Raw genomic sequence first — 13,537 nt, 5'->3', positions numbered from 1 at the left:
CATTCACCTCAATGAATGCCGCCCCCACAAGCCTAGGTCTCAGGTGAGGGGACCTTGGCAGCCAAGATCCACAGTCCGTTTATGCTTTTTGAGTGAGCTGCTTTTCCACACAAGGTTACAGGCTAGCCTTGGGCTATTTGTAGGTATACATGGAATCCTTATCTTCCTCTAATGGTGTCTGGATCTGTTCTCTCATCTCCACAGAGATTCCAGCCCGGTTCTCCACAGTTCCAGTTCACAAGGTGCGGTGCCTGAAATAGTTCCTTTCCACTCACAGTCCTGCTTGATGTGTAGTTTATTCTTGTTGGTTGTTTTTGTTTGTTTTCCTACATTCTATTGGTCAGAAAGTGCCGACTTTGTTGGGTGGGGGTTGGTAGCCGGATTCTGAACTTTCCTCCCTTCCAGTCCTCTTCTATGGCAACTTTCTTCTTTGGGCAGTTTGCCAGAGTCACCCATTTATCTTCTGTGTCCCAGTTCTCACAGGGACCTGACGCTTTTCCTCCCTATTAACTTTTCATTTATGGGAGGACTTACTTGCAGCGTTTCCCCGCTCCATGTTGATCTCTCTCTCCTCCAATCACATTTTAGATGACCATTATTACTCTAATATCAAAATAAAGTAAAAACAATATATACACAAAAATGGCTGCACAATTTCCCTAATTAATACAGATGCAAAAATTGTCAAAATCATAGCAAACTGAATACAACAATGCAATGAAAGGATCATGCACATGGCCAAATGGAATTCACACCAGGGGCACAAGGGTGGTTCAATATCCAAAAATCAATCAATGTTATTCATTAATCAAAAAGAAAGATGTTGAGGAAACATTTGATAAGATTCAACATTCATTCATGACGAAAATGTTCAAAGAATTGAGTTAAATAAAATATATCTTAACACAAAAAAATAAAAGCCATATACAACAACTGAAGAGCTAACATCATTCTTAGTGGTGAAAAACAGAAATATGTCTAATAAGATCTGGTAAAAAAACAAGGATGCACACTCTCACCACTACTATTCAAAATGGTATAATTACTAACTAGAAAAAATAGAAAACAGAAAGATATAAAAATAATACAAACTAGAAAATAAGTAAAACTATCATTATTTACAAATGACATGATAATATATTTAAAGAACCCTCATTAACCCTCACAAATGAAATCAAAACAATGAAATAATTTAGCAAGGTGGATGGGTATAAAATCATTAGAGAAATATCTGTCACTCTCATATACACAGACAATGAGCTAGGACAGGAAGAAAATAAGAAAGTGACCCTTTAAAATCACACCAGTTAAAAAAAATAATTAACTATGAGTTAGCCAAGCAAGGTAGTTAAAAAATTTACACAGAGAAAATTATCAGACTTTATTAAAATAAATAGACAATGACAAAGAAAAGGAAAAGTATCTCCTCTTGTGTATTGACAGATTTAAAGCAATTGCCACTTAATTACTGAAGTTGTTATTTAATGACATAGAACTAAAATATGAATATTTATGTTAAATCATAAAAGGCTGAAATAGTTAAAGTAATCCTTACCCCCCAAAAAAGAAAATTATGGATACATCATGCTACCTGTTACTTGACTTAATAATATAATAGTAATTAAGACATTTTGTTGTATAAAAATAGACAAGTGGATCAATGCAAAAAAATCAAGAGTTCTGATATAAATACCTGTGTATTTAATATTTAACTGATGATAATAGAGCCATGATTCCCAAATGGTTTTGGGAAAACTGAACAGCCACATGTGAAATAATTGAGTTGCTTTGGCCTGCAATTCCATGCACAAAATAAAATTTAAATAGATTAATGACTCAATATATAGGCCCATAACAATGAAATATATAGAAGAAAACATTGGAAATAAGTCTCATGACATCAGTAATGAAAACATTATTGTAGTGTTGACCCCTATAGCTAGGAAAATAATAGCAAAATAGACAATTAGTGCCACCTCAAATTATAATGTTTTAAAGCTCTAAAAGAAAATATATGTTAAAAGCACATCCCACTGCATGGAAGAAAATATTTACATCAACACAGACAATAAGGGGGATAATATTCAAAATAAACCAATAAATTATTCATTGTAATGACTAAAAATTAAGTAACCAACACAGTAAAGGGGGGGAGGGGTAATATCCAAGATATACAAATAAATTATTCAATTTAACAAACAAATATTAACCAACCCAACTGGTAAATAGGAAGCAGGTATAAATAGGCAGCTCCCCAAAGGATATATAGGTACATGTTTATCATTATTTTAATAAGGACAAAGAGAAAAACCACAAGATATCAACTAACAGCAATGAGAAAGTCACATTTTAAAAAGACTCCCAACAAATTTTGTATAGGATGCAGAGAAAGAGGAATCCTGATTCATTGTAGGTGGGAATATAAACTAGTGTAGTCATTTTTTAAAAGTGATCAGGATTTATAGTTAAAAAAACCTGAAAAATGGAAATACTACATGAACCAAATTTTTCCATCTGTCTGAAGGATATAAAAAACAAATTAAAAAATGTAGGCACTTTACAATGTTTGTTACAATGTTGGTTACACATAGCTATGACATGGAAACAATCCAAGTGTCCACTGATAATAGAATTTGATCAAGAAAATATGGTACAACCACACAATGTAACACTATTCATCAACAGGGAAGAGAAAATTTTACCATTTATGGTGAAATGAAAGGATTTTGAGGATAATGTGTTTAATAAAGTGAGTCAGAATGACAAGGACAAGTATTGTTTTTTATATAGCAAATGATTTGATAAAAACAAAATACTTTTTTAAAACTAGCAAAGTCTAATACATGAAGTTAGATTTCTGATGTTAAGAAGGGAGGGGATAGAGAAGGATAATAGGTATGTAAGTGGCATTGGTGGGATATGAAGAAGAAAGTGGCCAATATTTTTGATTAAAAAAATAGTTCTGAAAGGCAGTTTGAGATGGTTTAGTTGTCTCTGAAATAAATCAAAGCAAAGAAAATGGCAAGTGTTTTTAAGAAGTGCGCTCTCTATTTCCTCCCCCTGGTTGGTGACAGTACTGTGATGCACTCATTATAGATTACTTAAAAAATTATTTCTCGGGTACTGAATCTGTAAATGATGGCTTACTTTCTGACCCTTGTCCACAATATCCTATATTTATATCATGCCTGAAAATAAACGAAATAGGAATGCTCCCAAACATATTTTATGAGGTCAATATTACTATGATACCAAAGACAACAAGAACATTACATGCACACACACAAGCACAGACACACACATGCACACACAAAGAGAAAGAAAACTGCAGATTGATATCTGATGAAAATGAATGTAAATAATCTCAACAAAATGGCTACAAGCCAAATTAAGCAATACATTAAAATTATTATACATTATGACCAAGTGACAGTAATTTCAGTGCTCCAAGTATGATTCTACACATGCAAATCAAGGTAACTCATCATATTAAAAAAAAGGAAAGACAAATATATGATTATATGAACAGATGTAGAAAAGATATTTTGTAAGATTTAGCATAAAGTTATTATAAAAATCTTTTAGTAAAATGAGGATATAAGGAATGTATCTCAACATAATAAAGGCAGTAGGGCCTCCCCTGGTGGCGCAGGCAGTTGAATGCCTTGCTGTGAAGCTGTCGGCAGCCTCTGCAGTGCTGGTTTGATCCCTGCCAGCAGGTGAGGGTCCCACATGGCAAGGCAGACTTCTCCTGCCTAGCCCTTTGCTCCCCTCAGCAGTGTATCTCAGTCAGTCTGCCTGTTCTGTTCCCTGCTCTGTCTCTGGTGAATCCTCTCACCTTCCCGTGAATATGGCCTGTACCCTGGTTCTTGTATAAACAAATAAATAAATCTTTTTAAAAAATAAAATAAAGGCAGTATATGCCAAATTAACTGCTAGCATCATACTCTATGGTGTGAGTGTGAAAATTTCCCTCTAAGATCAGGTGAATAAGGATTTCCACTCTCTCCATTATTGTTCAATATACTATATCACTCACTAGCTAGGACAATTAGGAAAGAAATATATTTAAAAGTAATCAAACCCGAAAAGTAAGCTATCACTATTTGCAAATATTGTAAGATATATAGAAACTCTTAAAGACACCAATGAAAAAAGCAATAAATCAGTACTGTAGATTGGCAGAATACAAAATCAGTGTACAAAAGTATGTTTTATTTTATATGCAAATAAGCTAGAATAGAAAAAGTCAACAAAATGATAAAATAACATCAAAATTATTAAATACCTTGGAATAAACCTTTCAAATTAAGCAAAATGCCAATTAAAAAAAAAAACCCTATAAGACATTTCCCAAAGAAATAGAAGTGTCAAGGAAATGGAAAAATATTTTATGATCACAGATTAGAGAATTGAACATTGTTAGATTGTTCATCTAAGTCAAATAAAGATACAATGTAGATTGTATCTAGATTCAATGAAATGCATATCAAAGCATCAATTGAATTGTTCAAAATAGAGCAAACCACTGAAATTTATAAGGAACTGCAAAAAGATCAGAAATAGCCAAATTCAATTTTTTTTTAAATATAAAGATTTATTTTTACTTATTTATGCATGCAAGAACTGGGGTGTAGCCCAACGGTGTGTGGGGTGAGAGGATTCACCAGAGACAGAGTGGGAGGCACAATAGGCAGATCTACTGAAATACATAGCTGAGGGAAGCAGCAGGTGTTACAGGAGAGGTCTGCTACTCCATGTGTTAGCTCTCTGGCTGGGGATCAAACTCATGCTGCAGTGGCTGCCAATAGCTTGATAGTGCTGAGACTTAAACACATGAACAACCAGGGAGGCCGACCAAACCCAAACTTGACAAAAGAGATAAAAATGGAAGCATTATATTCCCAGACTTCAAACTATACTATAAGACCAAAGTAATCAAAACAGTATGGCATTGGAATATAGGCAAATTGAATAAAATTGAGAGCCTAGAAACAAACTACGGAGTTTGTTGCTTTGACTAACAAGTCAAAAGTATAAAACCTAGAACTGAATTTCTGTCCAACAAATTGTGGTGGGAAAACTGGGCAGCCACAGACATAAACATAGAACTACACGTATTTTCTCACAAGATAAGCAAATTAACTAAAGATGGAATTAACATAGAGGTTTGGTATAGGAGCAAAATGACAAAGGAAGGCATTGTTTTATGGTAAAGGTTATGGATGCTTTGGTGGTGAGATACGTCTAAGGATATGTGAACCTATTCCCTTAAATTATACCATGTTGTTGTAGGGTGAAGAAAATGTCAGGCTTTTTTGCCCTCCCGCCATCAGGACAGATGATGGATCCTTGCGGTCCTGAATGCATGCCTGATGGTGGGCACCTGGAATAGGGTGTGGGCATAGGTAGATGGGATTCACCTGGGCTAAGACTGGGCTTTTAAGATTGACGTCACAGGGACACCAGCAGAAGCCAAGAAGCCGAGAATGAACAGAAGCTGGGAGAGAAGCAGAGAAGGCCGGAGAGCCCACATAGAGTGAAGACTTGCTGGGGGCTGGGAGGCCTGCCAGCCTCCCGGCCCTCCCAGCACCCCTGCCTGCTGTGTACCAGGTAAATCCCAATAAAAGCCTGCAAAAACCACTGAGGACTCTGACACCTCCTTTACCCGGTCTGCATGGGATCAGAAAACCTGCTCTGTGTCCAGTCCTGACCCTACAGTTGTGAACCAATGTTACCTCAATAAAAAAATAAATGAAAACATAAAAAAAAAATTATGTTAATGATTTCTAAAAATGTATTCATCGAGTTTGTAGGGTAAGGTAAAAGTATCAGGCTTTTCTGCCCTCCTGCCATTAGGATAGATGAGGGAACCCTGTGCTCCTGAATGCATGCCTGATGGCGGGCACCTGAAGTGGATACACCTGGGCTGAGAGACTGAGTTTATAAGGGTGGCATCACGGGGACACCAGCAGAAGCCAAGAACGAATGGAAGCTGAGAGAAGAAGAGAAGCAGAGAGAACACCAGAGAACCCAGACAGAGTGAGGATTTGCTGGGGCCTGGGAGGACTGCCAGCCTCCCTGACCCCAGCACCCCTGTCTGTCATATGCCTGGTAAATCTAAATAAAAGACCTGCAAAAGCCACTGAGGACTCTGACTCCTTTACCGGATCTGCTGGATCAGAAAACCTGTTCAGTGCCCTGTTCCTGCCATTATGGAGTTTATATTCAAAATCAAATATGTATTCTAAATATTATTTAATAAATCCAAACTTAAGTGCTTCAGTAACATATTTAATATTAATTGTAAACTACAATATGAATTAGCTCATCAAAAATACTGGTGCCCATGTATACCATAGTAATAATGTATTTATTGGATTATACATCACAAACTGTAGAATGTGACAATTAGCTCAAGAAATGTAATCTGCAACTACCTAATCTCAGAAAATAGGATAATATTAAAGAGGCTATTTTGAGATAAATATTTCTAAATTTTCAAGGATTTCAAAGAATCCCTGTTAACCATTATTAAAAAAACATTTAATAAGGCTTTTTATTTTTAGGTAATTTTTACTATTTTCTGTTCTCAAGACCATATATAACTATCGGGTCTGTGTGGTAGCAATGCTATATGATTACTCTTGTGCACATCTTTCAAAGCTTGTGTTCAGTAACGTCTTACTGGTGCATAGCTTTAAGATCAGTCATGATGAGAAAATTTATACCATAGAAATCAGCAAATGCTGCAGGTGAAGGATTGTATTTTTCCCCAATTTTTAAATAGTCACCACATGTCACTGACTAAACATGAGTATAACTGTACTATCTCAACTATTTCCAGGGGACTGGGAACTGAAGAGACCTTACCTAAATAGTTCTGGCTTCAAATCTCATTCTGGCTCAAATGAGATTGCAAAGTAGAATCATCTGAAAGCTTGACTGTGTGAGACCAGAAGATTTTCTATGAAGCTAGTTCATCAGTACAGTAGACAAACTGGTGATGGTTGTAGGCAGGTGGGAGTCATCATTTCTTTAAAAAATGGGTCTTTCCATAAATTGAGTATCCTTATGACATAGCAGCCATCCATCAATGAACAAATTGAAGCAATACATTGAAGCTATACATGTTATGAGGTAAACTTAAAAGTCACATAGCTTCACTTCTTCCACACTTTATTCATTAGTACCAGCCACTAAATCTAACATACATTAAAAAGAGTGTTCATATTTTGAAAGGGAGAATGTGAATTTTTGGACATATTATAAATCATCACAAATTGTAAGCTATTACAAGTTGTGTCATACAATGTCACTGTCTTCTCTGATTTTAATAGTACAAAATGTAATAAATTAAGGAAATTTCAAAATTAATGATAAATTATACTTAAAAATTAATTAAAACCCCCAATTAAGTAATTATCATTCTCTCATGGGTTTGTAGGGTAAGGCAAATGATTACAGGATTTTCCGCCCTCCCTCCATTAGATTAAATGCATGCCTGATGGCGGACACCTGGAGTAGGTGTGGGCCTGCATGGGTTGGTACACCTGTGCTGAGACTGGCTTATAGGAAGAGACTAGAAGGAGAATAAGCGAAGAGAACTGGAAGAGAACTCTGGAGAGCCCAGAAAGAGAGAAGACTTGCTAGGGCCTGGGAGGCCAACCAGCTTTCCAGCCACCCCGTCACCACTGCTTGCCTTGTACCTGGTAAATCCCAATAAAAGCCTGAAAAAGCCACAGAGGACTCCAGGACTCCTCTTTTACCATCTGCTCCAATCATATAGATCCTGCTCTATCCCTTCCAGCACTACAGTCTTATAATGTTGGGCCAAACTTATTTACCCTTCACTTTCAAATCTTTGAAATAAGTTGATGAAAATATATTGGCCTGGGTCTCCCTGGTGGCACAAGGGGTTATGATGCAACCTATAAAGCTGTCTGCATCACAATAAAAGCCAATGCATACAAAGCCAATGCATACAAAGCCAATGCATCACAAATTCAATCCCCAGCCAGCCAGGGAGCTGACCCACATGGCATAGCAGACCTCTCCTTTCTCACCTGCTGCCCCCCTCAGCAGTGTATTTCAGTCAGTCTGCCTGTTCTGTTCCCCACTCTGTCTCTGGTGAGACAGAGTATACCCCAGTTCTTGTATGCATAAATACATCTGGCCTGTACCCCAGTTCTTGTGTGCATAAATAAATACATTTTAAAAAATCAGCCTGTATAATGAAAATAAATGAGACTGTATTCTGTAGGGCAAGGAAAAATGTCAGGCTTTTCTGCCCTCCTGCCAACAGGATAGATGATGGATCCTTGCAGTCCTGAATGTATGCCTGATGGCAGACACCTGGAATAGGGTGTGGGCAGATGTAGATAGGGTTCACCTGGGCTAAGACTGTGCTTTTTTAAGGGTCGCGTCACAGAGACTCCAGCAGAAGCCAAAAGAGAAGCCAAAGCAGAAGCCGAGAGAGATGCAAGAGAAGCAGAAGCCGATAGAAGGCCGGAGGGCCCATAGAGTGAAGACCTGCTGGGGGCTGGGAGGCCTGCCAGCCTCCCAGCCCCTTAGCCCCCCAGTACTCCTGCCTGCCGTGTACCTGGTAGTCCCAATAAAAACCTGCAAAACCACTGAGGACTCTGACTCCAACTTTACCCGGTCTGCTGGATCCTAGAAAACCTGCACTATGTCCAGTCCTGCCCTTACAATTCCCTCACTTTATTTAAAAAAAAAAAAAAATTCTGAGAACATGTTTTGCTTTTTTAGAGGGGTGTTGGTAGGGGGAACTTTCCTCTGAAGGAATATTTCTTCTCCTCTCCTGCCTTTCTGCACTTTTCCCTTTGGAGGCAATGGGGATCTTCCTCTGGTGGTATCCTTTCTCTTCCTCCTAGGGGTGTCAAAGAGCCACCTCCACCTCTCATAGTTCTTTCTCCAATGTCTTTTCCAGTATATCTTGTGTGTTGCTTTTTCTGTACATCCTGAGGCACACAGGAAAACACCCTAAATTCTTTTGGGTTCTTCTAGATGGTAAGAAACCAAACAAGTACCCAGGATATGTTTAGATAAATATTTTTTTGCCGCTTTTTAATTCCCTTCACCAAGCCATCCTTGCCCATACCTGCATCTGTCCCACTTCCCATTCCCTCTGATAATGATTATCTTTTTTTTTTTTGCTATTTTTTTCTTTATTGTTTGTGTGTAATTGTTGCATATTTATATTCCAAAGATGAGTTAGACCATCCAAAATCTTTCACTTTTTGACTGATTTCACTGAGCATAATCACTTCAAGATTCTTCCATGTTTTCCCCAAATGCCACCAGTTCACCTTTCTTCACAGTTGTGTGTGATCCCATTAAGTATATGGTACACTATCTCTATCCATTCATTTTGTTACTGGCCACTTGGGGTGGTTCAACGTTATGACAATTGTAATGAGTACTACTATGTACATAAGTTTAGACAGAACTTTTCATATCAGATTTATTTGGACAAATACCTAATGGAAGTATTATTCGGTCAAATCTGAATTTCCATTTTTATTTTCCTGAGATCTTTCCATACAATTTTCTATAAGGGATTTAACAAATTTCATTCCATCAATAGTAGATGAGAGTTCCTTGTTCACCACAACCTTGCCTCTGTGGGGTTTCATTTGTACTGCTCTTATAATAAGTGATGTTGAACATTATTTCATGTGTTTATAGTCCACGTAAATCTCTTTGCTGAAGATCAGTGCCTATTGAAGTCCTTTGCATATTTTTTAAAGATTTATTTATTTATGCATACGAGAGCTGGGGTACAGGCCAGAGATGCGGGGGGTGAGAGGATTCACCAGAGAGAGAGTGGGGAGCAGAACAGACAGATTGACCAAAGGATACTGCTGAGGGGAGCAGAGGGTGTCAGGAGAGGTCTACTGCGCCATGTGGGTTGTTCCCTGGCCAGCTGGGGATTGAACACTTGCTGCAGAGACTGTGGATTGCTTCATAATGTGGTGCCTAACCCTTTGTGCCACCAGGTAGGCCCTCTTTTGCACATTTTAAAAATGAGTCATTTATTTCTTTCTTGTTGGATTGTGTGAGTGCTTTGTAAATTTTGGAGATTAACTCTTTGTCAGATAGATGGTATGCAAATAAATTTTCACATTCTGTATGTTGTATTTTTGATTTTTTTTTTTTGATGCTTTCTTTTGAGGTTCCAGAGCTTTGAAGTTTGATATGGGCTCATTATTTATTTTTGGTCTTGTTTCCTTTGCTGTTGGGTTTGTATTCCCAAATACACCTTTGTGGTAATGACCCATAGAGGGTCCTCTATATTTTCTTTCAAGTATGTAGGTTTATTCCTTGGTTCTCAATTCTATGCCATCTGTCTCTGTGCCTGACTTTGTTTCCGTACAGGTTATTTTAATTATGATGGCTATCAGAACTTTTTCTACCTAGAAACTTCTTAACACAGTTAACTTCATTTAAAAACTTTCCTAAGAAACTTCTAAAAAAGCAAAAGAAGGACTTACTATAATCATTGTCCTGGATTGCTTGTCAGGCATATTCATGTATAACAAACCCTTTCCCATTGTCAGGCAGGCCAAATTACAGTGTTTAATTTTTAAGCAGGTATTTATCCATGCCATGTGCTTATAATATTCTAATACATATACTTTATTGCCCAATATATTTTTTGAGAGGTTTTTCTTTTTTTATGACCAAGAACTAAAAACAAAGGGATGCTTATAGTTTATAGATTAATCTTCAGCCCCTTGTGAGGCACAAGGAATCTTCAGGTCCACGGTGTGCGGCTCTTTAAAAGTCTTCGGCCCCAAGATGTGAGACCCTATATCTTCAGCCCCCCGGTATGAGGCTCTTTGAGCTTTGGCCCTATGTTGTGAGCCCTTTTCTTAGCTGCTTGCCAGCCTCTTACCTGGCTGGGGCAGCAAGGCCCCCTGCAGCAGATCATGATGTATGATACATTTAATGGATTGTTGTATTTGCTAGAATTTTATTCAGGTTTTTGTTCTATGTTCATTATGGAGATTGCTGTGTGATTATCATTTTTATGATGTCTTTAGTTTTGGTATTATAGTGATTTTGACCTCAAAATGTATTTGGAAATGTTTTCTTCTTCATAAATATTTTGGAAGATTTTAAAAGGTAGTCATTCATTCATTATTGAAATTGTGGTGGAATTCACTTGTGAACTGTGTTGTCCTGGACTCTTGTTTTTTGGGAGAGTTTGGATATACTTTCAAGTTTTTTGCTTGTAATTTCTTTGTTCAGGATTTCTATTTCTTCCCTATTGAGTCTCAGATATTGTATAATTCTAAAAATTGTCTATCCGTGCCAGGTTTTTGAATTTGTTAGCCTATAGCTCTTCATAGTAGTCTCTAATTATCCACTGAATTTCTGCAACATCCATTGATTTCTTTTTTATTTTTGATTTTATATATTTGAGATTTCATCCTTATATTCTTGGAAATCTTGATAGGTTTTTTTTTATTTTTTCAAAGATCCAGATTTTTGTTTTATTGTTCTTTTAGACTCTCTTTTCAATTTCTAAAATCCATATGTATGTATATATATATATATGGATATATAGATATATGGATGTATATATGGGTGGGTGGGTGTGTGTGTGTTTAATGACTTTTGGATTTGTGTTTCTAATTTCTCTAATTACTCAAGTTGAGAGATAATTTTATTTACCAGAGTTATTTCTTATTTCTTGGTGTGAGACTATACTGCTGTATATTTCCCTCCTAGTACTGCTTTTGCTGTGTCCCATAAGTTTTTTTTTTTTTTAATCTTAAATTTTATTTTTATATTCCCCCATACAATTGCAAACGCCCCATTCTGACCCCAATCCTTCCCCTCCCGCCCCCTCCCCTCAAAAAGTGTCTCTGGTTCATAGTTTTTGTTGATTTTGATTTTCACTTTCTTATATTCATTTTCCTGGTCCCTTATTTAAGTTTTCTAGATTCCTGCTATGAGTGAGACCATCCGGTATTTTTCTTTTCTTTTTGGCTTATTTCGCTTAGCATGATCCCTTCCAGCGCCATCCATGTTGCTGCAAATTGCATGTGTTTATCTTTTTTGAATGCTGAGTAATATTCCATGGTATATATGTACCACATCTTCTTGATCCAGTCATCTACTTTTGGGCATTTGGGTTGTTTCCAAAGCTTAGCTATTGTAAACAGTGCTGCTATAAACATAGGGGTGCAGGTGCTCTTTGAATTGATGTTTCTGTGTCCTTTGGGTAAATACCTAGGAGTGGAATTGCTGGATCATATGGAAGCTCTATGTTTAGTAGGTCCAGAAATCTCCACACAGCTCTCCACAGTGGTTGGACCAGTTTGCACTCCCACCAACAGTGCAGGAGAGTTCCTTTTTCTCCACATCCTCGCCAACATTTGTTGTTGCTAGTTTTTTTAATATGTGCCATTCTCACTGGTGTGAGATGGTATCTCATGGTAGTTTTGATTTGCATTTCCCTGATTGCAAGTGATGTTGAACATTTTTTCATATGTCTGTTGGCCATTTGCATTTCCTCTTCAGAGAAGTTTCTTTTTAGCTCTTCTGCCCATTTTTTGACTGGATTATTTTCTTTGTTGTTGCTGAGTCTCATCAGCTCTTTGCAGATTTTTGTGATCAGTCCTTTATCATTAGTGTTGTATGCAAAAATGTTCTCCCAGTTGGTGGGGTTTCTCTTTGTTTTTGTTATTGTCTCTTTTGCTGTGCAGAAGCTCTTTAATTTGATGTAGTCCCAGCTGTTTATCTTTGCCTTCACTATCACTGCTTTGGGTGATGTGTCTGTAAAGATGTCTTTGATGTGCAAATCCGTAGTGTTTCACCTATATTTCCTTCTATGTATTTTATGGTTTCAGGTCTTATGTCTAGTTCTTTAATCCATTTTGAGTTGATTTTTGTGTATGGTGTGAGGTAGTGGTCAAGCTTCATTCTTTTGCATGTAGCGACCCAGTTTTCCCAGCACCATTTATTGAACAAACTTTCTTTGCTCCAATGCATAGTCTTTGCTCCTTTGTCAAAGATTAGTTGACCATAAATCTGTGGATTTATTTCTGGATTTTCTATTCAATTCCATTGGTCTGTATGTCTGTTCTTGTTCCAATACCATGTATTTTTGATGATTATGGCTTTGTAGTATAGTTTGAAGTCTGGGAGTTTGATGCCTCCATTTCCTTCTTTTTTTTTCAGTAGAGCTTTGGCTATTCGGGGTTTTGGTGATTCCATATGAATTTCATCAATAATTGTTCTATTTCTTTGAAGAATGCCATTGAGATTTTGATTGGAATAGCATTGAATCTGTATATTGCTTTTGGTAGGATGGCCATTTTAATAATGTTTATTCTTCCAATCCATGAGCAGGGGATGTCTTTCCATTTCTTTGTGTCTTCTTCTATTTCTTTTAACAGTGTTTTATGGTTTTCTTTGTATAGGTCCTTTACCTCTTTTGTTAGATTTATTCCCAAATATTTGATTTTTTTTGTTTCGATAATAAAAGGGGTGGTTTTTTTGATTT

The 13,537-nt window shown here is 37.0% G+C and overlaps 1 long non-coding RNA gene across 2 annotated transcripts in view; it reads right to left on the bottom strand.

Annotated features, from left to right (window-relative positions):
* LOC129146684 (uncharacterized) overlaps positions 1-7,898 on the bottom strand; it is a 30,230-nt gene extending 22,332 nt beyond the window's left edge. The window contains exons 1-2 of one of the 2 annotated variants that reach the window (XR_008553712.1): positions 7,848-7,898; positions 6,874-7,071 (exon numbers count right to left, since the gene is read on the bottom strand). This is a non-coding gene — a long non-coding RNA (uncharacterized LOC129146684). Of the gene's footprint in view, positions 1-6,873; positions 7,072-7,709; positions 7,745-7,847 lie in introns of those variants that run through there. The other variant, XR_008553713.1, reaches the window with a different exon arrangement.
* Positions 7,899-13,537: the final 5,639 nt, after the last annotated feature.

This window comes from Talpa occidentalis, unplaced genomic scaffold (genome assembly GCF_014898055.3).
Source record: "Talpa occidentalis isolate TD23 unplaced genomic scaffold, MPIMG_talOcc4v2.1 talOcc4.4, whole genome shotgun sequence".
Classification (NCBI taxonomy): domain Eukaryota; kingdom Metazoa; phylum Chordata; class Mammalia; order Eulipotyphla; family Talpidae; genus Talpa; species Talpa occidentalis.
The sequence above is the reverse complement of the archived record's forward strand: the minus strand, read 5'-3'. Positions and strand labels throughout refer to the sequence as shown.